General features: G+C 46.9%; 1 non-coding gene across 1 annotated transcript; it reads left to right on the top strand.

Moving 5' to 3' along the window:
* The first annotated feature begins 6,620 nt into the window (after window positions 1-6,620).
* TRNAL-UAG (transfer RNA leucine (anticodon UAG)) lies at window positions 6,621-6,702 on the top strand. Its single transcript has one exon. It is a non-coding gene; the product is annotated as a tRNA-Leu (tRNA).
* The last annotated feature ends 3,984 nt before the right edge of the window (window positions 6,703-10,686 follow it).

Genomic DNA, 10,686 nt, shown 5'->3' with positions numbered 1-10,686 from the left:
AAACTCCATCTCTACTAAAAATACAAAAATTAGCCAGGTGTGATGGAATGTGCCTGAAATCCCAGCGACTCAGGAGGCTGCGGCAGAAGAATTGCTTGAACCCGGGAGGCAGAGGTTGCAGTGAGCCGAGGTCACACCATTGCACTCCAGCCTGGGCAACAGAGCGAGACTCCATCTCAAAAAAGAAAATAAGGCAGTAGATTCATACAATGAAACATTACTTGGCAACAAAAAGGAATGAAGTGCTGATATATGCTACAACATGGACGAACCTTAAAAAATATGCTATGTGAAAAGAGCCAGACACAAAAGACAACATACTACGTGATTTCATTTATATCAGTGAATAGGACAATCGATCCATGAAGAGAGAAGTAGATTAGTGGTTGCCAGGGGCTGGGAAGGGAGCTTGGGGAGAGGGGGAGTGACTATTAATAGTTACAGGGTTTCTTCTTTGGGGTGACAAAAATGTCCTAAAATTGATTGTGCTGATGGTTGCACAACTCTGTGAATACACTAAAAGCCACTGAATTATACTTTTTTAATGGGTGTATGGGCAGGGCGCGGTAGCTCACACCTGTAATCCCAGCACTTTGGGACGCCGAGGTAGGTGGATCACTTGAGCCCAGGAGCTGTAGACCAGTCTGGGCAACATGGCGAAACCCCGTCTCTGCTAAAAATTAGCCAGGTGTGGTGGTGGATGCCTGTAGTCCCAGCTACTTGGGAGGCTGAGGCAGGAGACTCGCTTGAACTTGGGAGGCGGAGGTTGCAGTGAGCTGAGATCATACCACTGCACTCCAGCCTGGGTGACAGAGCGAGACTCAGTCTCAAAAAAAAAAAAAAAAAAGCAATAAAGCTGTCACAAAAGAAAAAAAAGACTCATAGTGTTTCCAGCTCACCACGGTGATAGAGCCCCAGGTCTTATAGTCACAGTCTCGTGGCTGTTTCCAACTGCAACAAGACAGGTATAATCCTCCCATCGGCTCAGGGTGGGGCTGAAGAGCTGCACTGGCTGCAGGCACCATAGGAAGGATCTCGTTTCCAAAGTGTTAACTGCCCAAATTCCCTGTGCACAGTGGGCTTGGGTTGTGTGTTTCACCTCCTTGGCTCAGAGGTCCTGGGCCTACTGGGTATGAGAAATGCCCAACACAGAGCCATCTGGATGGCCCACCTGTAGCTACCGAAAGGCTTAAGGAAGTGATGAGACACCACTCTTCCTGTATTTATTTAATTAAATTAATTTATTTGTGTATTTGTTTTGAGACAGAGTCTTGCTCTGTCACCCAGGCTGGAGTGTGGTGGCACGATCTCAGTTCACTGCAGCCTCCGCCTCCCAGGTTCAAGCAATTCTCCTGCCTCAGCCTTCCAAGTAGCTGGGTTACAGGCACCCGCCACCAAGCCCAGCTAATTTTTGGTATTTTTAGTAGAGACGGGTTTTACCATGTTGGCCAGGCTGGTCTCGAACTCCTGCCTCAGGTGATCTACCTGCCTCGGCCTCCCAAAGTGCTGGGCATTACAGGCATGAGCCACCACACTCGGTCCCCACTCTTCTTTTAGATAGCATGTTCCTCTAGCATGTTGGCATGTACCTGTGCAAAGCCAACCCCAGGATGACAGTGGGACACATCAGAACTTCGAGTTTTCATTCACCTGTATATTTGCACGGGAAAAGATCTGGAAAGATGCATTCCAAACTGGTACTTTCTTCTTCTTCTCCTTCTTCTTCTTCTTCTTCCTCTTGTTCTTCCTCTTCTTCTTCCTCTTCTTTCTTCTTCTTCTTCTTTCTTCCTCTTCTTCCTCTTCTTCTCTTCTTCTTTTTTTTTTTTTAATTTGGAGTTTCACTCTTGTTGCCCAGGCTGGAGGGCAGTGGCGCGGTTTCGGCTCACTGCAACCTCCACCTCCAGGATTCAAGCAATTCTCCCACCTCAACCTCCCAAGTAGCTGAGACTACGGGTGTCTGCCACTACACCCGGCTAATTTTTGTATTGTAGTAAAGATGGGGTTTCACCATGTTGGTCAGGCTGGTCTCGAACTCCTGACCTCAAGTGATCTGCCTGCCTCAGCTTCCCAAAGTGCTGGGATTACAGGTGTGAGCCACCGTGCCCGGCTTTTTTTCTTTTTCTTTTCTTTTTTTTTTTTTTTTTGAGACAATCTGGCTCTGTCACCCCGGCTGGAGGTCAGTGGCATGATCTTGGGTCACTGTAACCTCCGCCTCCTGGATTAAAGCGATTCTCCTGCCTCAGCCTCCCGAGAAGCTGGAACTACAGGAGGGCGCCACCATGCCCACCTAATTTTTGTATTTTTAATAGAGATGGGGTTTTGCCACGTTGGCCAGTCTGGTCTTGAACTCCTGACCTCAGTGACCCCAGGTGATCCGCCCACCTCAGCTTCCCAAAGTATTGGGATCACAGGCCTGAGCCACTGTGCCCAGCCCAAACTGGTACTCTTCACAATGGTTACTTCTGAGCTGTGGGATTCGGTTGTGAAGGAAGGCTGTGGTGAGGGAGAGAATTTCCCTGTTAACTTGATGCCTGTGATTTGACTTTTTTCTTTTTTCTATCTTATTCTTTTGATTTGACATTTAAAATAATGTATAAAGGCATGCATTACATTACCATTTTTTTTCTTTTTTTTCGAGACAGAGTCTCACTCTGTCACCCAGGCTGGAGTGCAGTGGCACAGTCTCAGCTCACTGCAACCTCTGCCTCCTGGGTTCAAGCAATTCTTCTGCCTTAGCCTTCCGAGTAGCTGGGACTACAAGGTGCCTCCCACCACACCCGGCTAATTTTTGTATTTTTAGTAGAGACGGGGTTTCACCTTGTTGGTCAGCCTGGTCTCGAACTCCTGACCTCAGGTGATCCACCTGCCTCGGCCTTCCAAAGTGCTGGGACTATAGGCGTGAGCCACTGTGCCTGGCCTATATTACAAATTTTAAAAAGACAAAACCCAGGTCCCTTACCAAAGTATTGACAGAGTTCAACTGGGTGGAGACATGAAAAGATATTTTTTTTCTTATTTGTGCTTTTCCTTTCTTTGCTTGAGTTTCAACAAGGAAAATGGGTTACTTTTGCAAAAGTTATTTTTAAATGTCACATAGAAAAATAAAAAATAAAAACCAAACATAGCCCAGCTGCTCTGGCGCCTGTGGCCTCCCCACCCTTGCCTGGCTGTGGCTGGGCTTTGCATGGGCTTTGCATATGAGCTGCCCTGGCGGCGTCACCCTTGAAGGCATGAATCACCAGAGACGCCTCGTCAGCAGGACTGTAGGAGGCCAGCAGGGCGACAGGGCCAGGGAAATGCAGGGTGGAGCAGAGGAACTGGCGGCCTTGCCTCCAACACTGGATTTTATTTTATTTTATTTTTTAAACGGAGTCTTGCTTTATGCCCAGGCTGGAGTGCAGTGGCGTGATCTCTGCTCACCGCAACCTCTGCCTCCTGGGTTCAAGTGATTCTCCTGCCTCAGGCTCCTGAGTAGCTGGGATTACAGGCACCCACCACCACGCCCAGCTAATTTTTGTATTTTTAGTGGAAACGGAGTTTCACCATGTTGACCAGGCTGGTCTTGAACTCCTGACCTCAGGTGATCTGCCTGCCTCGGCCTCCCAAAGTGCTGGGATTATAGCCATAAGCCACTGTGCCTGGCTCCGCCACTGGATTTTTATTCTGTTAGAGAAGCAACTCCAGCACAAGGGTTTTGTTTTTTGTTTTTGTTTTTGTTTTTTTTTTGAGATGGAGTCTTGCTGTCTCCCAAGCTGGAGTGCAGTGGCGCTCACTGCAAGCTCCACCTCCCAGGTTCACGCCATTCTCCTGCCTCAGCATCCCAAGTAGCTGGGACTACAGGCGCCCACCACCACGCCTGGCTAATTTTTTGTATTTTTAGTAGAGACAGGGCTTCACCATGTTAGCCAGGATGGTCTCAATCTCCTGACCTCGTGATCTGCCCACCTCGGCCTCCCAAAGTGCTGGGATTACAGGTGTGAGCCACCGCGCCCGGCCCAGCACAAGGGTTCTAAGCAACCCCAGAAACAGCTCTCATCCCCCTTCCAGAGCCTGCAAGGCCTGCTTTTTGCCTGATGAGGCCTAGTAGGTGCAGGACAGGTGTTGACTTGCATTAAATGATCAGAGACAGAGTTAGGGGACGTGATGCTGTTGGTAGATGGACTAACTGCCGGAAGATGCTTTGAGCAATTGTAGGGGAATTTACCTAAAGAGGACGCTGCTTCCTTCTTGTGGCCACAGAGGGCAAGTCACAAGTCACAAAATAACTTTTGCAAAAGTAACGGGTGTTTCTTGCTGAAACTCAAGTCCAGACAAAAGTTCTCTGAGCCCTTATGTTGGGCAGCTCCAGCCGAAAGCATCTGTCTCTGACTCTTCAGTTCACGTGGCAAGGTGGAATGGACTTAACCAAGAATGCAAAAAACATTTGCAGAATGAATGAGTTTAATCCTCACAGCAAATCCTGTGGGGTAGATATGATCATTATCACTCCATTATAGGGATGAGCAACTGAGGCACAGAGAGAAGTGACTTTTCCAAGATCACATAGCTCATGGGAGTTCAGACTGTGTCATTCCCCATGGGTTTACCCACTTGATTAGTTTCTTATTGCTGCTGTAACAAATTAACACAAATGTAGTGGCTTAAAGCAACACAAATTTATAGTGGTATTGTTATGGAAGTCTGAAACGCTAACATCAGACACCTTGTGTTCCCTTTTTGGTGCCTCTAGGGGAGAATCAATTTCCTTACCTTTTCCAGCCTCTAGAGACTATCGACATTCTGTGGCTTGTGGCTACATCACTGGGACCTCTGGTTTCACCCTCATACCTCCTTGAATTCCTGCCTCTTTCTTTTTCTTTTCTGAGATGGAATCTCGCTCTGTCGCTCAGGCTGGAGTGCGGTTGCGTGATCTCAGCTCACTGCAACCTCCGCCTCCTGGGTTCAGGTGCTTCTCCTGCCTCAGGCTCCCGAATAGCTGGGATTACAGGCACATGCCACCATGCCCGGCTAATTTTTTGTATTTTTAGTAGGGACGAGGTTTCACCATGTTGGCCAGGCTGGTCTCGAACTCCTGACCTCCAGCAATTTGCCCACCTCAACCTCCCAAAGTGCTGGGATTATAGGCATGAGCCATCGCTCCTGGCTACCTGTTTCTTTCTTATAAGGACTCTTGTGATTACATTGGGACCACCTGGATAAGCCAGGCTCCTCTCCCCATCAGAAGATCCTTAATCACAACTGCAAAAGTCCCTTTTGCCACGGAAGGTAACATATTTACACGTTGAAGTGTGGGCATCTTTAGGGGGTCATTATACAGACTACCACACCCACTTACCCAACTGTCTTTACAACCTTGGATTTTTGTTTGCCATTTTCCTTAAACGTGCAAGGAAATAGACAACCCTATGTGATGGTGAAATTAGGAAAATGCAGACTGAAAAGATGGGAAACTCCTGAAAGAGAAGGAAGGGGGAATAGAACTTGGGGACATCAAAGGAGACTTGAATTTTATCTCGAGTGTTAATTTTAATTTTAATTTAAACAATTTGAGGCCAGGAGCGGTGGCTAACGTCTGTAATCCCAGCCCTTTGGGAGGCCGAGGGGGGCGGATCACCTGAGGTCAGGAGTTCGAGACCAGCCTGACCAATATGATGAAACCCCGTCTCTACTAAAAATGCAAAAATTAGCCGGGCGTTGGTGGCATGCGACTGTAATCCCACCTACTTGGGAGGCTGAGACAGGAGAATCTCTTGAACCTGGAAGGTGGAGGTTGCAGTGAGCCGAGATTGCGCCATTGCACTCCAGCCTGGGCAACAGGAGCGAAACTCAGTCTCAAAAAAAAAAAAAAAAATTGAAGCGAGTATGCAAAATGTTAGTAATAATTCGAGATGATGGGAAATGGAATTTTGCTAGGTTGTACTCTATATTTATTTATTGCTTTTTTTTTCTAAAAGCACTAAAATCCTCTTCACGTACGAACAAAGGTCTTGGGAGGCTGTGCAATGCCGGCTGGCTGGGGCACCCGAGGCTAGTTACTTAGCATCTCTATTTTCCTCCTCTGTAAAATGGGTCGCACAGCTTATGAAAGCTTAATAGTCTGTGATATGTTAGGAGCCCACAGATGCAAAGAATCTGTAACAACGTTCAATGGTTTTCCTCCCCGAACCCTTGATTCTTACATCGCGAGGGCAAGGGCTAGGGCATGAGGCCACGCAGGGCTACAGAGGCGCCTTGAACTGGACAGAGCGTCCGCACCTTGGGGACCCAACGTACAAACTGGGGCTCCACGCAAGATCCCGGCCCACCGGGAAGCGGCAGCGCGTGAGCGCCCCTACGTGGCTGTAGGCAGGATCACGCCCAAGGAAAACTCAAAATCAAATCCAAACATACATGTGAGGATTTAATATTAAAAAATTAATGTTTGATATTTACTCACTCTTCATTTTAATAGTGCGTTCCCAGTGTGTTTACTGCTGCTGATCGCGAGAGCACTGTGATTCCAAGGCTCCCTGAGCAACGCAGGAGACACCGGTTCCATATTGAGCATGCGCAAACTTTGAGGGCGGGGGCGCTTGCGTCATCACACTAATATATTTGCATAGAAGCCTTTACAAACGGGAGGTAGCGTGGCCGAGTGGTCTAAGGCGCTGGATTTAGGCTGCAGTCATTTCGATGGCGTGGGTTCGAATCCCACCGCTGCCACAGCCCAGAGGGTCTCACTTTTTTTTCCATCCGTTTATGTAGTCCTTTCCCAACTTCTCTTTCTTTTTTCTCCTTCACTTTTTTCCATCCGTTTATGTAGTCCTTTCCCAACTTCTCTTTCTTTTTTCTCCTTCTTGATGTCTTTCTTTTTTAAAGCTTTAGATTACTTATAATGGATTTTTTTAATGGAAGGGGGAAGGGAAGAGAAAAGGCAGAAACTGCAGTGCAGGCTCTTTCCCTGTCTAGCCCAATACACAAACCTCTCTTTCACCTACCCATTCAGCTCCCTCAAAACAAAACAAAAAAACAAAACACGTCTCCCCATTTCCAGGGGGAACCGTCTGAGCTAGCTTGAAAAGTTCCCAACAGCCTGTCTGGGTCTTCCTGGGGTTAGTTGGGGGTGGTTGTAATCATGACCTGAGTTAGGGAGGGGGGTCCCTTTCTGGCCTGCTCCGTGTACTTTAGAGGGTTCCAGGGACCCCATAAACCTCTGTTGTCAGGTGACCCTGGAGTAGTAGGGGTCTGGCCCTACGTGAGGGTGCCAACCTTGAGGTCTCTGCTTCATTGATTCACCTCTTACTTGGTTTTCAGGCTTGATTTAGGGGCCTTCATTTATAAACAGTTGTTGAACTGTTTATGAAGGGCCTACTATGTGCCAGAAACCGTGCTCATCCGGAGGCTGTGGTGGTGTACAAGGCAGGCATGTTTTTGAACCCATCGACTTTGCAGACATTGTCATTTTAATTAATTACACCTGTGAGGAGTGTTAGGCAGTACAGCATGCTAACCTGGCCCCTGAGAAGCAAGGAAGTGACATTTAGCTGGGGCCTGAAATTGAGATTAGCCAAGTGAAGGCACGGGAGGGGATTTCCAAGAGGGAACTCCTAAAGAGCCTGGTAAGGCTGAGACGCTGTGAAGGCAATTCAGGGCAGCTGCACAGAGAGTGGAGGTGGAGTATTGGCAACAGGTGAGGCGAAGAGATAGGCAAAGAGGGCCATGAATGCCGAGTTAAGGCTTTGAACTTGGTCCCTTCCCAAGGGCAATGGGAAACCATGGAAGGCTTTTGAGCTAGAGAGTGGCATGTTCCAATATGGAATTTAGAAAGTTCACTGGTTGGGCGCGGTGGCTCACACCTGTAATTCCAGCACTTTGGGAGGCTGAGGCGGGTGGGTCACCTGAGGTTAGGAGTTTGAGACCAGCCTGGCCAACACAGTGAAACCCCGTCTCTACCAAAAATACAAAATTTAGCTGGGCGTGGTGGTGTGCGCCTGTAATCCCAGCTACTTGGGAGGCTGAGACAGGAGAATTGCTTGAACCTGGGAGGCGGAGCTTGCAGTAAGCCGAGATTGCACCACTGCACTCCAGCCTGGGCGATTGAGTGAAACTCTGTCTCAAAAAAAAAAAAAAAAGAAAGAAAGAAAGAAAGAAAAGAAAGCTCCCGATGAGCATGTCGAGAAGAAGAGGATCACGTCAAAAGTGACGCCCAGGATTTGGGCTTGGGTCATTGGATGGCTGGTGGTGCCTCTCCTCTCCTGGGAGGGAACACAGGATAGATGGAAAGCAGGTTTGTGGGAGATGATGACTTCAGTTTGATTTTCATTGAGTTGGAGATTCTTGTGGGATATGGTGTTGAGTAGGAGGTTGGACATAGATTTCTGGAGGTCAAGAGAGCACTCCAAGGAAATGATACAGATTTGGGAGGTATTAGAGACTGAGGCCATGGGAAGGGATGAACTCACCCAGAAAGAGCCCACAGAGGGAGAAGAGGGGCCAAGACAGAGACCCCAGAGACATCATCTTAAAGGGAGGGCAGTGGAAGAAAAGCCAGTGAAAGAGACGCGAAAGAGACAGGAAAGGACTGGCCAGCGATATATGTGGAAAACAGGTGTGGTTTCATAGAGACCAAGAAGAGTGGATCAAGAAGGAGGGGGCGGTCAACTATGTTGAACACAGCTAAGAGGATTGGCAAAATAAAGAGGGAAAAATATCTATTAAGATTTATGGACAAGATCATTGATGATCTTAAAGCCATTTTGGAATGGGTTGAGGAGAAGAAATGGAAATATAAGTATGGTCAATTCATCACAAAATTTGATTTTGAAAAGGAGGAGCAAAAGGAACAGTTGTGGGAGGGGAAATGGGGGAATCAAAGGAGGATTTTTTTATTTTAAAGATGGGGTCTCGCCCTGTTGCCCAGGCTGGAGTGTAGTGGTGCAATCATAGCTTACTGCAGATTCAAACTCCTGGACTCAAGTGATTCTCCTGCCTCAGCCTCCTGGGTGCCACCACATCTGGCTAATTAAAAAAATTTTTTTTTTATGTAGAGGCAGGGTTCTCACCAAATCGCGCAGGGTGGTTTTGAACTCCCGACCTCAAGCAATCCTCCAGCCTTAGCCTCTCCAAATGTTGGGATTACAGGTGTGAGCCGCTTCACCCTGCTGGGAAGATATTTTCAAGATGAGTGAGACTTGAGGATGTTTTAGATGCCTGGCATTGGGTTTACAATTGGGAATAGCTTCAGCACCCATAATGGAAAGCTTATGAGTTTGTCTTGATAATTCCCTTCAGATCGACTATGTCACCTTGGGCTGCCCACTGTGACAATTCTGTTTTCTGCATTTGTGATGCTTCTCCTTAGCGTCTCCAAGTAAGCTGGAACCTCCTATTTGCCCTTTCAGAACCTCATGGAGGCTAGTGGTCTGGGCAGTCTCAAAAATTCTTACAGTGATTCAGTTTTCCTGTTGGGTGGGGATGCCACCTCCTTTTCCATTGGATAAAGATGCTTGAAAGGAAAAAAGCTTTCTTGACATAGCGATCCATGTTGTCCCCATGCCCAGGGTTTACACATTCTGCTTCCAGAGTGTTAGGAAATAGATGAGTTGGAGAAATCCAGAAAACAAAGAAATTGATTCTTGGCTTTTGGGTTTTCAAAAGTAGGTTTGGCACTAGTCAAAAGATCTAGAAAATAATGTGAGCAGTGTGAGATTGTTTTCCCTGCTTGAAGAACAGATTTCCCAGGATTAGCAAGGAGAAGAAAGAGAGGAAGGAAGTGAGTTTGGATGTGAGCATGTTATCGAGAGGAAAGGAAGCCCCAGGACTGCCAGCTTCAAATGGTCCGAGGTTTGCGGCTCTGAGAGAACGAGACCAATTCCAGAGTTCAACCGCAAGTCTTGGGATGGCCAGGGTGTAGAAGACTAGAAGTTATCACGTGTTGTGTTTAGGCCAGTGGGGGCTTAGGCGGTGCTCCTCCAAATTCCCCCAGCTGTAGAGCAGAAACCCCCACCCTCCTCTGCTCTTTGGAATGAGACAAAGCCCCAGTTTTCGTCATCTATAAAAGGAGAGTAATAAACCCTATTTAAGAGTAGCTGTAAGAATTAAATAAGATCACATAGATGAAAGCTCTTTCACACTGTCAAGCATTAAACAGACATAGGATTATTATTGATCTTTCAAAAATTATGTACACACATACAATTCAGCCTAGCAGAGAGGAGCATACATTTTTTTTTTAGCTCCTTCCCAAACTGCCCACCTTGTTCAGCAGAGTGGGACACACACTGCGGTGGCCATGTTGGTTCTGATGAGCCCATTCAATCCCATCCACCTCAGGCTTGTGATGCTTTTCTTCTCTGCCAGTCCTACGTGTGCATATTATGATCTATACATGGTTGTATTTACACACTGATGTCTTGGTACTTACAACTGATAACTGATACCAAGATGATAGGGGGCGAAGTTTCTGTGGAGAGCAGGGCTAGATAAAGAAGTTTTGTGACCTTAAACTTTAAAGATTATGGTGATCACCACTACCTCTAATTAAATGGAAACAGTACTAAATCATAAAATATAACCAACTAAACTCTATTTTTCCCATTATAGATTTATTGATACTTCATCGAGACATCCAATTATTTTAAGAGTTCTTTTTTTTTTTTAATTTTTGATGCTCTTTCTGGTACTAAAACCTGTGCTTACTATGCTGTC

The sequence above is a fragment of the Hylobates moloch genome, unplaced genomic scaffold (genome assembly GCF_009828535.3).
Source record: "Hylobates moloch isolate HMO894 unplaced genomic scaffold, HMol_V3 SCAFFOLD_6, whole genome shotgun sequence".
NCBI classification, from domain to species: domain Eukaryota; kingdom Metazoa; phylum Chordata; class Mammalia; order Primates; family Hylobatidae; genus Hylobates; species Hylobates moloch.
The sequence above is the reverse complement of the archived record's forward strand: the minus strand, read 5'-3'. Positions and strand labels throughout refer to the sequence as shown.